Here is a 13285-nt window from a genome sequence, read left to right as displayed (position 1 = left end):
AAATAAAATAGCAAGAGAACTAGCATAATACTTAATTTTCCTTTTCATGTTTTATGCTTATTCCTTATTTACTGCAGATATAAATAACGACACAATAAATCAAGGTTTCCAACTGCAAGTCACACCACCTCTCCAAAATCAAAGACTACTTATCCTACGTGAATAAGCATCTGCTCAAGGGGCATTATTTGTTTTCTCTCTTGTTTTTCTGCTTTAAAGAACTGCAGTTACATTATACGCTTAGGACTTTAAGAATCCGTTAATTAATGCTATTCAAAATTATTTTTTCTTGAAATCCTTTTTCACCAGTAGATGAAAAGAGTGCAATAGTTGCACTATTATTGCAGTATAAAAAATGCCTACATTCCCAACATGTCATAATTTCTACCTTTTGTATAAGAATAAATAAATACGTGAATAATCAGAGAATCAGATTTGCATTAGAAAGGAAATGAGATGATCTAAAATGTACCTCCTTACCTTCCTCTTTCCAAATAAAATATTTTTAATCTTTCACTCTTCCTTCTGCTTTTTCTAAAAACACTCATCCCATCTCCAAAACAACACAAGGGTTAATTAATTTTCAATTTATTGCATATTGAACCTTTTAGATTTTTACAATCCTTCAACATATTATGAGCCTAAAATGTGTGTCACCACCAGCAGAATATAATTCTTCACAGGAAAACTCCGCTATGTTTTTTGCTCTCTATTCCTTGGCATAATATCATAAGTAAGCAGAACTATAGATCATATCCTCATTATAGACTCCTCTTTCTCACAGTCTTGGGGGGGAAAAAAATTTACTTTCCTGATCAAATTGCAAAGGTAGAAGGGTAAAATTCATTATGTTCTAAAACTGATATTCAAAATCCTAATGTCTAAAAAACCGACATTTTTATGACCAGTCCAATTTGAAAAATATGGGAATTAAAATAGTGTCCCCTAAGAAATAATTGTTCTACATGCCCTTAAAGGTTGTGTTTTGGCCAGAAATTTGAAGAATATTTAATGATGTTCCATTACAGAACTGGTCAGCTGTTTCAAAATGGTTTTAAATTCACAGTAAACACTGTCAGGGATGACAGGGGGAACACTGGGATCACCACTGTTTGCTGCGCTCATTTTCCCCTTCTTGTCTGTGTGCACTTCCCAACTTGTCTCACACCCCACTCAGCCTAGGACAGCTCCAAAGCCAGGCTGGAAGTATCCTCTTTTAACATCAAGGCACAATGGATAACGTGCTAACAAGTGAACTCTGCTGTGCCATATGCAGGCAGGAAGGGTTCAGCCAGCAGCCTGTCACAAACGCTTACCGCAGCACAGAGCACTGCGCAGAGCACGGGCTCTGCACCGCGCCGCTCACTCGCCACCCCAGCCCTGCTGCACACAGCTGGGCTCCAGGACTGCTGCCCAGGCTGAACACCCCTGCACTGACATCCTCCTCTCCTCAGGTGCACCTTCAGCAACAAAACCAACAGCCACCAAACAGGCACACCCAGAAATCAATGCAAAATCACAACATTTGATTGGCTGCGATTGATTTTCAGATAAATTGCATACACATACACAGGTTATTTTATATATACAACTGCAAAAGTATTTTGCATTTAAGCAAAAATGTTAGGTGCAGCTGGTAACAATAAACCCTAATTGTCCACAGGAGTTGTTAGGATATGAGATTATATCTAACACCAGAGGGACAAATTCTGTTTGTTTTTAATATTGCTACTGATAGCAACAGAGTTATTCCATAGTTACAGTGGTGTGGCAGAAGAATTCAATTATGACATTTAAATGTAAGGGACACAGATTTAAAAAGTAACAGGAGCAAAAATGCACTCAGAGGTGCATTTTATTTGACAGGGCAAAACTAAAAATCTCCAACACAGAACAGTCAGATTATTCTCATACTTGCTACATAGCCTACCACATGTCCTCAGCACTCCTGAATGCTGGCATGCCTGCTAAGGCAGACATTTCCTTAGCCACTGGATTTAGGATGTTTGTTTTTCAAATTTCAGTACATCCCAGAAATTATTTCTCCCCATAGCTGGATGGACAGATGAACATTTTTTAACTGAGGAATTATTTTTAAAGCCTCAGTTAAAATTACCTGAGGATATTTATGAAATGTACATTCATGATTTTTTTCTTTTGTAGCTGAGCAGATCACAGAAATCACCATATACTGCTATGTTAACAGAAGCATCCATTGACAAATTTAAGAAATATATGCATTTTAGATAGCATAACAATGTACAAGGTATTTAAACATTGTAGTAGCTCTCTATCCACATCATCAAATATATACAGAGCAGAACACTGTCACCTATTACTGAAACCCAGCACCTTGTACTGAGCACCATGTCTACACACAAAACACACAGAAGTTTAATTCAATAGTTAAGCATATTTTACCTCTATGTCAACTACCAGATTAAACATTGACAAAACTGGGATAAAGAAATGGTCTCAGGAAACTTTGCCAGTCTCCCATGGCCTGAAGTTACCTTTCTCTGCTACAATTCAGAGTATTGCTTGACTTCTGCACCCTAAAATAAGGTACAAGTTTTCAATCTGAGACTTGATTACAGAAGCTCATAGGGTAAGCTAATGGAGCTCCATATTCCTTAGGTGTTTCCATGCAACCTGAAGGTCTGGATCACTCTAACTTACAGTCACCTAGATCACAAAAAAGGTAAAAACAGCAAAAAGATGCAAACACTTATTTCTTAGAGAGAGGAAGAAATCATCCCATACTTTTGTTTTCTGACACACACAAGAGATTCCTGAGCATACTGCTTAAGAAGGAAAGCCTAGCAAATGCTGATAACAGACCATTATTAAAAGGGAACAGTTTTGCTGAATATGAATTTTCTGTTCCTCAAAACAGGAAGCTGAAAGCAGTTGACTTAATTAATCAGCAGTATATGTAGTGTAATGATGTGAATTCACTAACCTTCACAACCATTCCCTGTCACACTAAGGCAGGGCAGACATCCTGGAAATTCCACAGGTACCCCTGAGGGGAGCCCATCTCACCTGTCCAGAGCTGGCAGTTCCCACTGCAGCCACCAAAGGCTGGGCTGCCTTAGGACTAAGGGCTCTCTATCACACTTTCCCAGAATTTTAACACAGATTTTGAAAAGAAATAGGCAAAATTATCCTATTTCTCATAAAAACATACTCTCTTTTCACCGATTTCACCTCTAGTACGTTTCTGGTGGAGTGAGGAGTGAACATTCTGCTTCTCTTCTGTTGTCCTAAACACAATTAACACCTGATTTTAGCACTTATGCTTTATTTTCCCATTGAGTATTTTTGACACTTTCCTAAAGCTTACTTAAATTATCTGACATGTTTGCCAGATGTGAGCACTTCTGCCAGGACAAATATTTTTATTATTACCATTTAAATTTTTTTTAAAGAATAGATTTTCAAGCGCCTCACCAAATGAATATGGCTTTTGGCCATTAAGAGATATCTTCAGAATCTACAGGGTGTTATTTCTGTTTCAAGAATATAAATGTCTGTTCTGGATATAAATACATTTTCTACTTGTGGAGGGAAAGGACACAGAGGTGTAAGAGGCTGCTCTGTACCTCATGGCTGAGCAGAGTCAATAAACACATGAACTATAATTGCACCACATTGTTTTTCAACTTGCTTCCCTTCAACCCTACCCAATACTGAGGTAGCAGTTTTTAGGAGCTGTAACACCTCAGTGTACAGACACTCATCAGCATAAATGCATATAACATATCTTCCCATTCCAGAAAATCAGGTATTTATGCCCATTTCCATGGAAATCTGTAAGTTAAGCACCAATTCAGTAGCCATTTGTAATACTAAACAAAACCAAAACTCTTACAAATCATTACTCAACTGCTCAATAACATTAAAAATACATTAATACCTTTCAAGTGTTTGCATTTTAGAAAGAATCATACCTACCTTTAACAAAACTATTTGAGGTGAAAATAGTCTATATTCTGAATGACAGTAAGAATTTTTATTTATTTAAAAGATTACTACTACTACTTTTTCAAGGTATGTTGAGCAGTATCTCATTATTCAGCTAAGATGATGTAACTCTTTCACAGGCTGACACAGTTATTCTTGAACGACAAGACTAAACTAAAAATAGGAAATAGATGTTAACACACCTTTCATGACCCCTGCATGTTACTGCCCAGCCACCTAGCTTGTAGTTTAGAGAAGAGCTGCATAAAAGCTAGCTACAGTCAGAAATGTTGAGTGTTTAGTTAACCAAAATGAACACTTTTTAGCCCACTGTTAATGGTATTAAATATTCTCAAAAATGGGCTGCCAAGGAAGTTTTAAATTACTCTCTCTTTAAAATTTTACCACTGCATTTCAACTTTTGCTTTAGCTGTGCTCCCATGAACTCTTTTATCTTCCACTACCAGGTTAGAAACAGATCCCAGATTTTATGAAAAGCAGTGTGCTCCATGAAATGTACACATTCCAAACAAACATACATTTTTGTGAGAGCACAGAACGTGTGAGCACCCACCCGGACTGCGGCTGGAGGCGGCTGTGGCAGCAGGGGCAGGTCTGTGCGGGGGGCTTCACAAAGAGGAGCCGGGGCAGGGACACAGGGGCCGGGACAGGCAGCCCCAGCCCGGATGGACGGGGACACTCGGGAAGGGACACACGGGAGCCGGGCGCCTCGCCTCCGTGCCCTCGGGGCAGCGCATGTGACGCGAGCCCCGCAGGATCCGGGGGCAGATGAAAGCTGGCAGCTGTGGCTGCCTCGGGCGCTCCAGGCTGCCAAACAGGGCTTACAAACACGTTAGCTCGGCAGCAGAATTAAAGCCCTCATTCAGGTTTGTTTTGGAGTAAGAAACCACCGCGCACAGAGGGGATGGGGGGAAAATTTGCCCTGCAGGCTTGAGCCTAAATACACCTTGACCTCCCCCCACCCCCGCAAGCTGCTCTGGAGTAGAGCAGGCTTGACTAAGGGGCCAAATCATCTAAATAATAATTCATGTTGTTGTCCAAGCAACCTCCTCAGTTTCTGACAAGCAGACACAGCTGACATTTGCTGCCCTCTACTTATTAAACAGGCAATCATATTCTAAAGTGTGGTTATTCAGCCAAATTAGCAGGAAAGTAAATCTGTTGCAGTGTTCAGATAAAACAGTTACGTGATTTTTCCATATTCACAGCTTGCTCCAAACAGCTTTTTTTCTTTTTCCCCCGCCTATGCCAGTGTGATAAATTGTTCTTAACAAGGTTGTTTCTACCTGAGGAAGACCCACATTTAGATAGAATACCACTGAAGCAAAAGGAGAACTGCAAATTCAGTCTTGACCTCTCCCTTGCACAAACTCATCTGGTGTGTATATATATACACACACACTCACACAGAAAGTGTGTGTTTATATTTGAATAGATTTTCAAACATTTTAAAAATTCTTCCAGAAAAGGAAATACCAATTGCATGCATTCCTTGCTGCTTCTTCTGGAACCTCTGGATGCAATTCTCAGTATTCAGGACAGGCAAACTCAAACCACCCTTATCACAAATCTTGCATGCCAAACATGGAAAAGAATAGCCCCCTTACCTTTTACCAAGCTTGGCTATCCAGGCATCCCAAAGGTATTAGAAACAGGGGGTTGCCACCCTCCACTTGTTCAAAATAAAAAAGCAGTAGCACTGGTTATTCCTACAGACATGGAAGGAAAACTACAGGAGATCTGAAGGTCTGAAGATTCTATTGTTACCACCTTCAAAAAATTCATTTTACAAGAGGAAGTTCCTACTGGAGTATTTTGGTGGAAGAGCAAAGTCACCTTCAGCTTCAGAAATTCTCTGCAAAAAGCTTTTACCATTCTAAATTCATGTTCTGGAAATTCACATTTAAGTAGTCCTGTTGCTGTATAACGAGAAGCTCCATACTTCAACAACCTTGTGTTGTGTTAGGCAGGACTCCATCAAGGTGTGTGTGCTGGAAGGTGATGGAGACAACAGGGATGACTTTCTCCTTCCCTACCACCTTTTTGCTTTAAAAAAATGAAATCCACTAGGTAGAGCAGACTTTGTAATAGGTACTGCTCTTCTGTCACTGTCCAAATATATTTCATACCAGAGCTAAGCTCTATTTTGAAAATGAGTCTTGACTCTTCCTTACTAGTTTTACTTGAAAAATAAGAGTACACACTTACAATTTTGTTAGAAAACATGAGAAAACAAGAAATAATCACAAAAAGAAAAGCCAACTTTTACAGGTGTATACAACTCTCAGTAGTTGCATGTCCCCCATTCTCAGAGCACTACATGGGAACTCTTTTGGTAGCAGGGTAAGAAAATCACTGTTCCATTGGTTGTGAATAGCTGCAAAAGCCTCAAACAGCATATTGCACCAGGACAAATACACTTGTCATACAAGATCTAAGGGAATTACATTGCTGTTGGGTTAATTTGAAGGTTGATACCTTTCAAACACACAGTGACACATCAGCTAAACAAGGAACAATGCTTGAGTGGACAGCTTGCTTTCTTGCTCCTTTCTCCTGTCACACCCACAGAACCCCAGAATGGTTTGGCTTGGAAGGGAACTTAAAGATCCTTTCATCCCTGGACAGGGACACCTTCCACTGTCCCAGGCTGCTCCAAGCCCATCCAGCCCGGCCTTGGACACTTCCAGGGATCCAGGGGCAGTCACAGCTTCTCTGGGCACCCCGTGCCAGGACCTGCCCACAGTCACAGGGAGGAGTTTTTTACTAATGTCTAATCTAACCCTGCCCTCTGTCAGTGTGAAGCCATTCTCCCTTGTCCTGTTGCTCCAGGCCCTTGTCAGTAGTCTCTCTCCATCTTTCCTCCAGGTACAGGAAGGTCACAATTAGGTCACCCTGAAGCTTCTCTTCTCCAGGCTGAACAATCCCATGCTCACTGTCCCATTTTGTTTGGCATAAGCCCCTGCTCTCCAAGCTATGCAACTTCATTTTTCCTGCTTGCAAACATCTCCCTTGCAAAGCCTCCCACAGACCTTCGTGAGGAACGGAACACGGATCCTTCTCACACCAGGCACTGACCCTAGTGTAAACCAAGTTCTAAGGACTTGTTTTCTAGGTAGCAAGTATAAAAAAAGATAAAGGAGTGTTCTTACCTTATACTATAAAGATGGTGGTATAAAAAAAGTTTGTTACTTAAAAATGGCTGTGTGTTTAGCTCCTCTATCCATAAAACAGCATTTCCCTTTAAGAATGCTAAACCCAACAGTTTTCATCAGTCATGAAAAATAAGCATTCATGTTAACTAAACAAGAGCTGGGCAGTATGTGTATGCTGGAATAATGCATCACTACAGAATGCCACCAACTCGATTTTCTAGAAGAAAATTATTACATTGGACAGCATTGGATTTAATTTAGATTTGTGGCAGACTAATATGATAAGCTTGGGTCAAGCTTGGGTTAGAGAGAAGACAAAAAAAAACCCCAGCCCTTGACTCAGCTCTAATTAATATACATTTTACCTAAGCAGGAATAAGTAATTTGACTCAGCTGAAGATCTCATTGCCATTCCTCTGATCCCCCAGCATTTTTCTGTCAATTATCCAGTTTCTCATTCTCTGTACAGCAAGAGTGAAAGAACACTTCAACTTCAGCCAGACAATTTGCTACAGCTTCTGCTCTAAGCCCAGGAGAACAGGGTGGAATTGTCATCACCTTCAATTTTACAAAGACATATGCAGGAAGTTCTGCTGAACAGTAAGATTGTTACTGAACAAAATTCTCCAGGACTTGTAGAATTCAGCACAAGGCAGTACCTCATCCTTGGAAACACAGGAAATCTGGAAGACTTACACACCAAGATCCATATGTAATAAACTCATTACTGGATATAGATTGTCTTGTTTCCCCAGCACCATTTGCAGATGCAAATGTAAACGCCATTCCTCTTTTGTCCTTGGTTATAAGTTTTATAATCAACTTCAGTCATCAGAATGTGGGACTGTTACCATAATAGACCTGTACATCTAAAGTAATATCTGCTAAATGGAAAAAAACCCACAGCTAACACAAGCAGTAAACTTAATAATGCATCAAGACTTCCAGGAGAGTATTTTGACTGGTAACACAGGACCACTCCTTTCTGAGATGCAAGTTTAGTACTAACATTTTAGGTCATTGCAGCAACTCTGTAACTTCAGAAAAATCTTGTACTCTAAATCCAAATCCAGCCTAAACTAGATGGGAGTGGTCAAAGCATTTTTCTGAGTACAAACAGACCTGTGCTACAGGGAAAGTAAAGAAAAAAGTGACTGTTACCTGCCTTTCTACATGTATTGACAAAAATGCTTGCAGTCCTGCATCACAGCTGCAGCATTGGTAACCTGATGCAGAAAACTATTCATGAAATAACTCTGTTCTGAGGAACCAGTGTTGCTTAAACATTACTTCATCATTACTTCAGGTATCACATTAATAGCTTTTCCTTCTTTCCACTTACTGACACACAGATGGGTTAGAGAGCTACGTGGAAATTTAACTTAAATTTCCTGTTCAACTGCCCCACTTCTCAGAGAACTGTTATAAGAAAGCAATTTAAGATAAGATTGTTGCTTTTGGATCAATATTTTTACGTCAGGCATGATAAAATAGAAACTTAGACTTCTCATCACTGAGACACTGCTTTAGCAGTAAAATATTTAAGGACTTTGGCTTTGCTGAAAAGGTGAATAAATGAACTTGCCAAACAAAGCAAAATCCTTTTAATTTGCTTTTCATTTTCAGTAATTATGATAACTGGAGTAAACTATCATTTAAATATTTTAAAATAAACCACTCCTACAGAGTTGATACATAAATATTAGTGTGGTGACAAGAACTTATTTAGTGTAAAACTTTTTCTATTGTAGTCACTAAGTATACGATGCTGGAGTTTCACTAATTCTGCTACAAGTTAAGTTCTGGGGGATTTAAAACCTCTAAGGCAATGCTAGAACCACATAACATACACATCATAGGATGTACATATTTCATTATTCTGAAGAGAAGGATCCTATAGCTTTTTCTAGAACTCCACCTGCTATCAGCCCCATATTTTACTGCAGAGAACTCAGAAAAGGGTACAGGTCAAAGTCTGAACCTCAGCCCAGCAAGGCTCTTGCTCCAGGGACACAGCAGATGGAGGATGGCAGCACCCAAGGCCAGTGGTTCCCAGAATGGAAGAGCCTCTCTCTGCCTGCTGTGCCCCTGCAGGACCCAGCACTCCAAAGCTCCTGGCCAGGGAACCACACAGGACCTGCCCAGCCCTGGCAGCTGGGCCAGCTCTGCTGGCAGGGACACACAGAGGGCTGCCTGGTGCCTTCCCCAGCATCTCAAGGCTTTGGGATGAATACCAACAGGTCAGAGCCTTCCTTGCATTGCTGATGAGCACATCTGAGAACAGGTTCCACTGGGGGTTATCTAACCTGATCTGGGCCTGCATACATGCCCAGACATTTACAGGGTCTGGTTTATTCATTATTGTGCCATATTCTTCGTTGGTGATGACATAAAAATTTGAACCAAGTTCATCTTTCAGGATCAACCTCAGCTACTTGACTTTTAAATTAAAACATTTTTTAGGCAACAGACCCTAATATGCAGAATACCCCTGACAGAATGGATGTTAAGGATCTTACCGTCCCTGTCTTTCCTTTAAACCATTTCTATCATTAATTACTAGGTGTTGACTCAGATATTTCTAATCTTGATCTATGCCTGCTATCAGCTATATGACTTCTTTTATGTTCTATTTAATGAAGCTTTTTAAGGAAATTAGAGAACTCATAATTTCTTTAACTTACATTTGTGACTTCCAGACTACATAAATCAGTGTATTTCCTAAAACTTGATTTTAAAAGTTTTAGTCATGCTTTGTTCATTGAAGCTTATCAGGGTCAGTTTAGCAAAACTTAAAGTTTCAGTGACTTTCTAATCACTCTTCAACAACAGCAGTCTCTGCAAAAACTTAACTATGTGTTGGCTAAAATGGAAAACTCTACTGCTTATTATTAATACCCTGCTTATTATTGATTAAAACAATTAATTTAAAAGTAAATTAAAACAATTAATTAGAAAAATAATTAGGAAAGTTATATAATTTCCAAAAAAAACAGGCACTGCTTACAAATGATGCTATTTCTTACATTAAGTTGTACCAAGTCAGACTTATCAGAATTTGTTACAAAGCAATGCAACAAAGTAATAGCTGAAAAGCATAATTTTTCCCTGAAATACTCTCAATGGAAAATATTTTCAGTAGTTTATTAAACAGATTTACCATTGAAACAATCACATGCTGTCCACTGAAAACGGCTGCACCAACTTAGAAGTGTGAAAGCAAATGGAGAGTTTTGAGCAAGATAATCCTCCACAGGTATATTTTCCCATTGCTTTCACTCAAGTCCATTAGAAACAGGTTAATACCAAAGCAAAATAAGTCACTCAGACTGAAATCAGAGTGGGTTTGCACTGCCTTAACTAAAACAGTGCTGGTCTGGCTGTGAATGAAACCCGAGTGTTGTGTCTTGTCTCTGCAATAATGGGGCTTCCCTTTGTTTGGGTAAGTATTTAAATGCAGTTTAAACCTGATTTATGCCAATTTGGTTTAAACAACATGGTTTGAAGAGGCTAATAAATGGATCAATATGGAATTACAGAGAAAAAATATAATCTTCACCTAATCAAATTAATTTAAAAATGTGTTCAAAGGATTCCACTTACATTGTCTTTATGGCACTAAGAAGCAAGAAGGAATTTTTCAACTGGTAGATGTTCCGTGAAAGAAACTGAGCTAATCTTTTTTTCTTCTTAAATTTGGAAGAAAAACAGAGCATTACAGAATGAAGACTCCAAAATATCCATGAAGGAGAATGTTTTGGAGTGAATACCCTTTCCTAATTTTCTTTCTTTCTTCTTCATCCTATTATCCTTCTATTGGTACCTTTATTTTGCATTCCAGGACAGCGTTTTCTAGAGTTCCTTCAATGTTTTGGATAGTTTTTTCCTTTTAAGGAAAGATTTAAAAGACTTTAAGACTTCAAATTACTTCTTTTGGTACTTCACTTTCTCTCTCTGACTTCTGTCAGTAGTGTCACTGTTCAAACTGATTAAAGCCTGAACCATTATCCATTTTCAGAACATAATAATGGTATTACCAGCTGTTTTGCTGGAATGAAAAAACAAGCTATCTGGCAATCGTATCATTAAACAAGTAATAGAAGCCAGAAGAGCTGCAGGTTTCTTGGGTGCCTTCTTTGTGCTTTTTAAAACACTACCCAATACCACTTTACTATAGGCCACAAGAATATCTGTGCAACAAAGGTCTTCAGGCAATATTCAAGACACAGAAATCATGGAATCACAGCTTCAAATCCAGTTTATTATTGAAGCTGGCAGTATTTTATTCATCAGTTTATACAAAAGCTGAAAGAAACACAATTTCTCTCTGAGCTATGGGTCATAAACACATGTAAGAGTAGCCCAGGTGGCAGTGAAGTTTTGAATGTTTTTTACATTTTTGTTGACATTGATTCTAAACTTTTAATTTCAAATGACAAATCCATGCCAAAGACAGTTCTTCTCATCAACCTTTTATACTATAAAATGTTTTGGTTTTTTTTTATTTTATTTTGGCGGTGCCAATAATTTAAGATGTCAGGATATATCCAGTGACCAGTGCAGAAAAAAATATGAACAATCTTAAAACAACATCTTGCTAGCACCATGTCCCACTCCCCTTCGCAAAAGAAAATGTTTTTACTAAGTAAATTTTAGTATTTAAGTGAAAGTCTCTGGAGCTTCAGAACCCTGATTACTAAAACCAGAGACGTTTCTTATGGTTTCAAACATGCAGAATGAAATTCCATTGCAGTGGTGCCAGCAGATGATGCATTTTGTGAGCAGGCAGGGCCAGCTCCGAGGGCAGAGCCTGCAGCAGCCAGGCTGAGGAGCTCCTGCAGCACCCGGACCCAGCCAGAGCTGCAGCCATAGCCCGGGTGCCCAAAGCTCCTCTGAGGAGCTCCTTCTGCAGTGCCCACACAAGCCAGCACTGGAACCACAGCCCAGTGTGCCCAAAGCTCCTCTGAGGAGCTCCTTCTGCAGTGCCCACACAGCCAGCACTGGAACCACAGCCCGGGTGCCCAAAGCTCCTCTAAGGAGCTCCTTCTGCAGTGCCCACACAAGCCAGCACTGGAACCACAGCCCGGGTGCCCAAAGCTCCTCTGAGGAGCTCCTTCTGCAGTGCCCACACAAAGCCAGCACTGGAACCACAGCCCGGGTGCCCAAAGCTCCTCTAAGGAGCTCCTTCTGCAGTGCCCACACAAAGCCAGCACTGGAACCACAGCCCGGGTGCCCAAAGCTCCTCTGAGGAGCTCCTGAAGTGGCCAGACGAAGCCAGCAGTGCCAGCACAGTCCCTCCAGTGGAGTCCCCGAAGATGTGCTCGCTCAGCCCTCGCCCTGCGCGCCCCTCGGAGCCGCCGGGCTCCCCCCCGGCCAGCGCCGCCTCCGCACCGCCAGTGCCCCGCGGCTGCTCCACAACAGCTGCTCCACCCTGAGCACTGCAACACCCGCCTCACTAGCCCCGTCTTTCACTTCCTCAAGTTTCCAATGGTCGGGAAAGAATGCCCAGGAAAGTTACACTGATGGGGCAGCAATGCATTTAATGCCAGCTCTGCTCACTTCCAGCAGCACGGCACCTTCAGCTCTCAGCTCAACAGCCCTTTCTGCCTGCCACCAATTGCTCTCAGAAATCTGATTCTTTCTTTGCATACACTGGCTGCATACAAAACCCAAGTACTATTAAAATCCTGCCTCTTTTCCTGCCAAATAACTTGATTACTGTATTTCATTTCAATACTTGCTTGACAAATCCAGCTCTGGAAACAGTAAGGCCTGGTCTAATGTTTACAAGAACTCATTTCAGCAAGTCTTACTACATAATCATAGAATGAAATGAAGATAAATAAAACTCATCCATGTATTTGGATTTTTTTGACTGTTATATACATAAAATCTGTGTAGCTAACGGGACTCCAGAATACTGCCAAGAGGGAAACAAAACAGGAAGAACAGGTCAATACAAAAGGACTTGCTATATGCATTTTTCTGTATATCTTACCTTCCAGTACATAATTATTACCTGCTAATGTGTATATCCAAACAAGTTGGCTAAAAAGAATGGCATCATTTTGCTGAAATTGCTTTCAACTGATGGATATTTTAATCTTTCTAATTGATTTAAGTTACAACCCAATCCTAAGGCA

General features: G+C 40.2%; 1 protein-coding gene across 1 annotated transcript in view; it reads right to left on the bottom strand.

Annotated features, from left to right (window-relative positions):
- The window catches only part of LOC121365949 (transcription initiation factor TFIID subunit 4-like), a 143561-nt gene that overhangs the window by 55270 nt on the left and 75006 nt on the right, over positions 1-13285 (bottom strand). The window lies entirely within an intron of this gene.

This window comes from Pyrgilauda ruficollis, unplaced genomic scaffold, assembly GCF_017590135.1.
Source record: "Pyrgilauda ruficollis isolate IOZ18807 unplaced genomic scaffold, ASM1759013v1 scaffold124, whole genome shotgun sequence".
In the NCBI taxonomy this organism is placed as follows: Eukaryota; Metazoa; Chordata; class Aves; order Passeriformes; family Passeridae; genus Pyrgilauda; species Pyrgilauda ruficollis.
The sequence above is the reverse complement of the archived record's forward strand: the minus strand, read 5'-3'. Positions and strand labels throughout refer to the sequence as shown.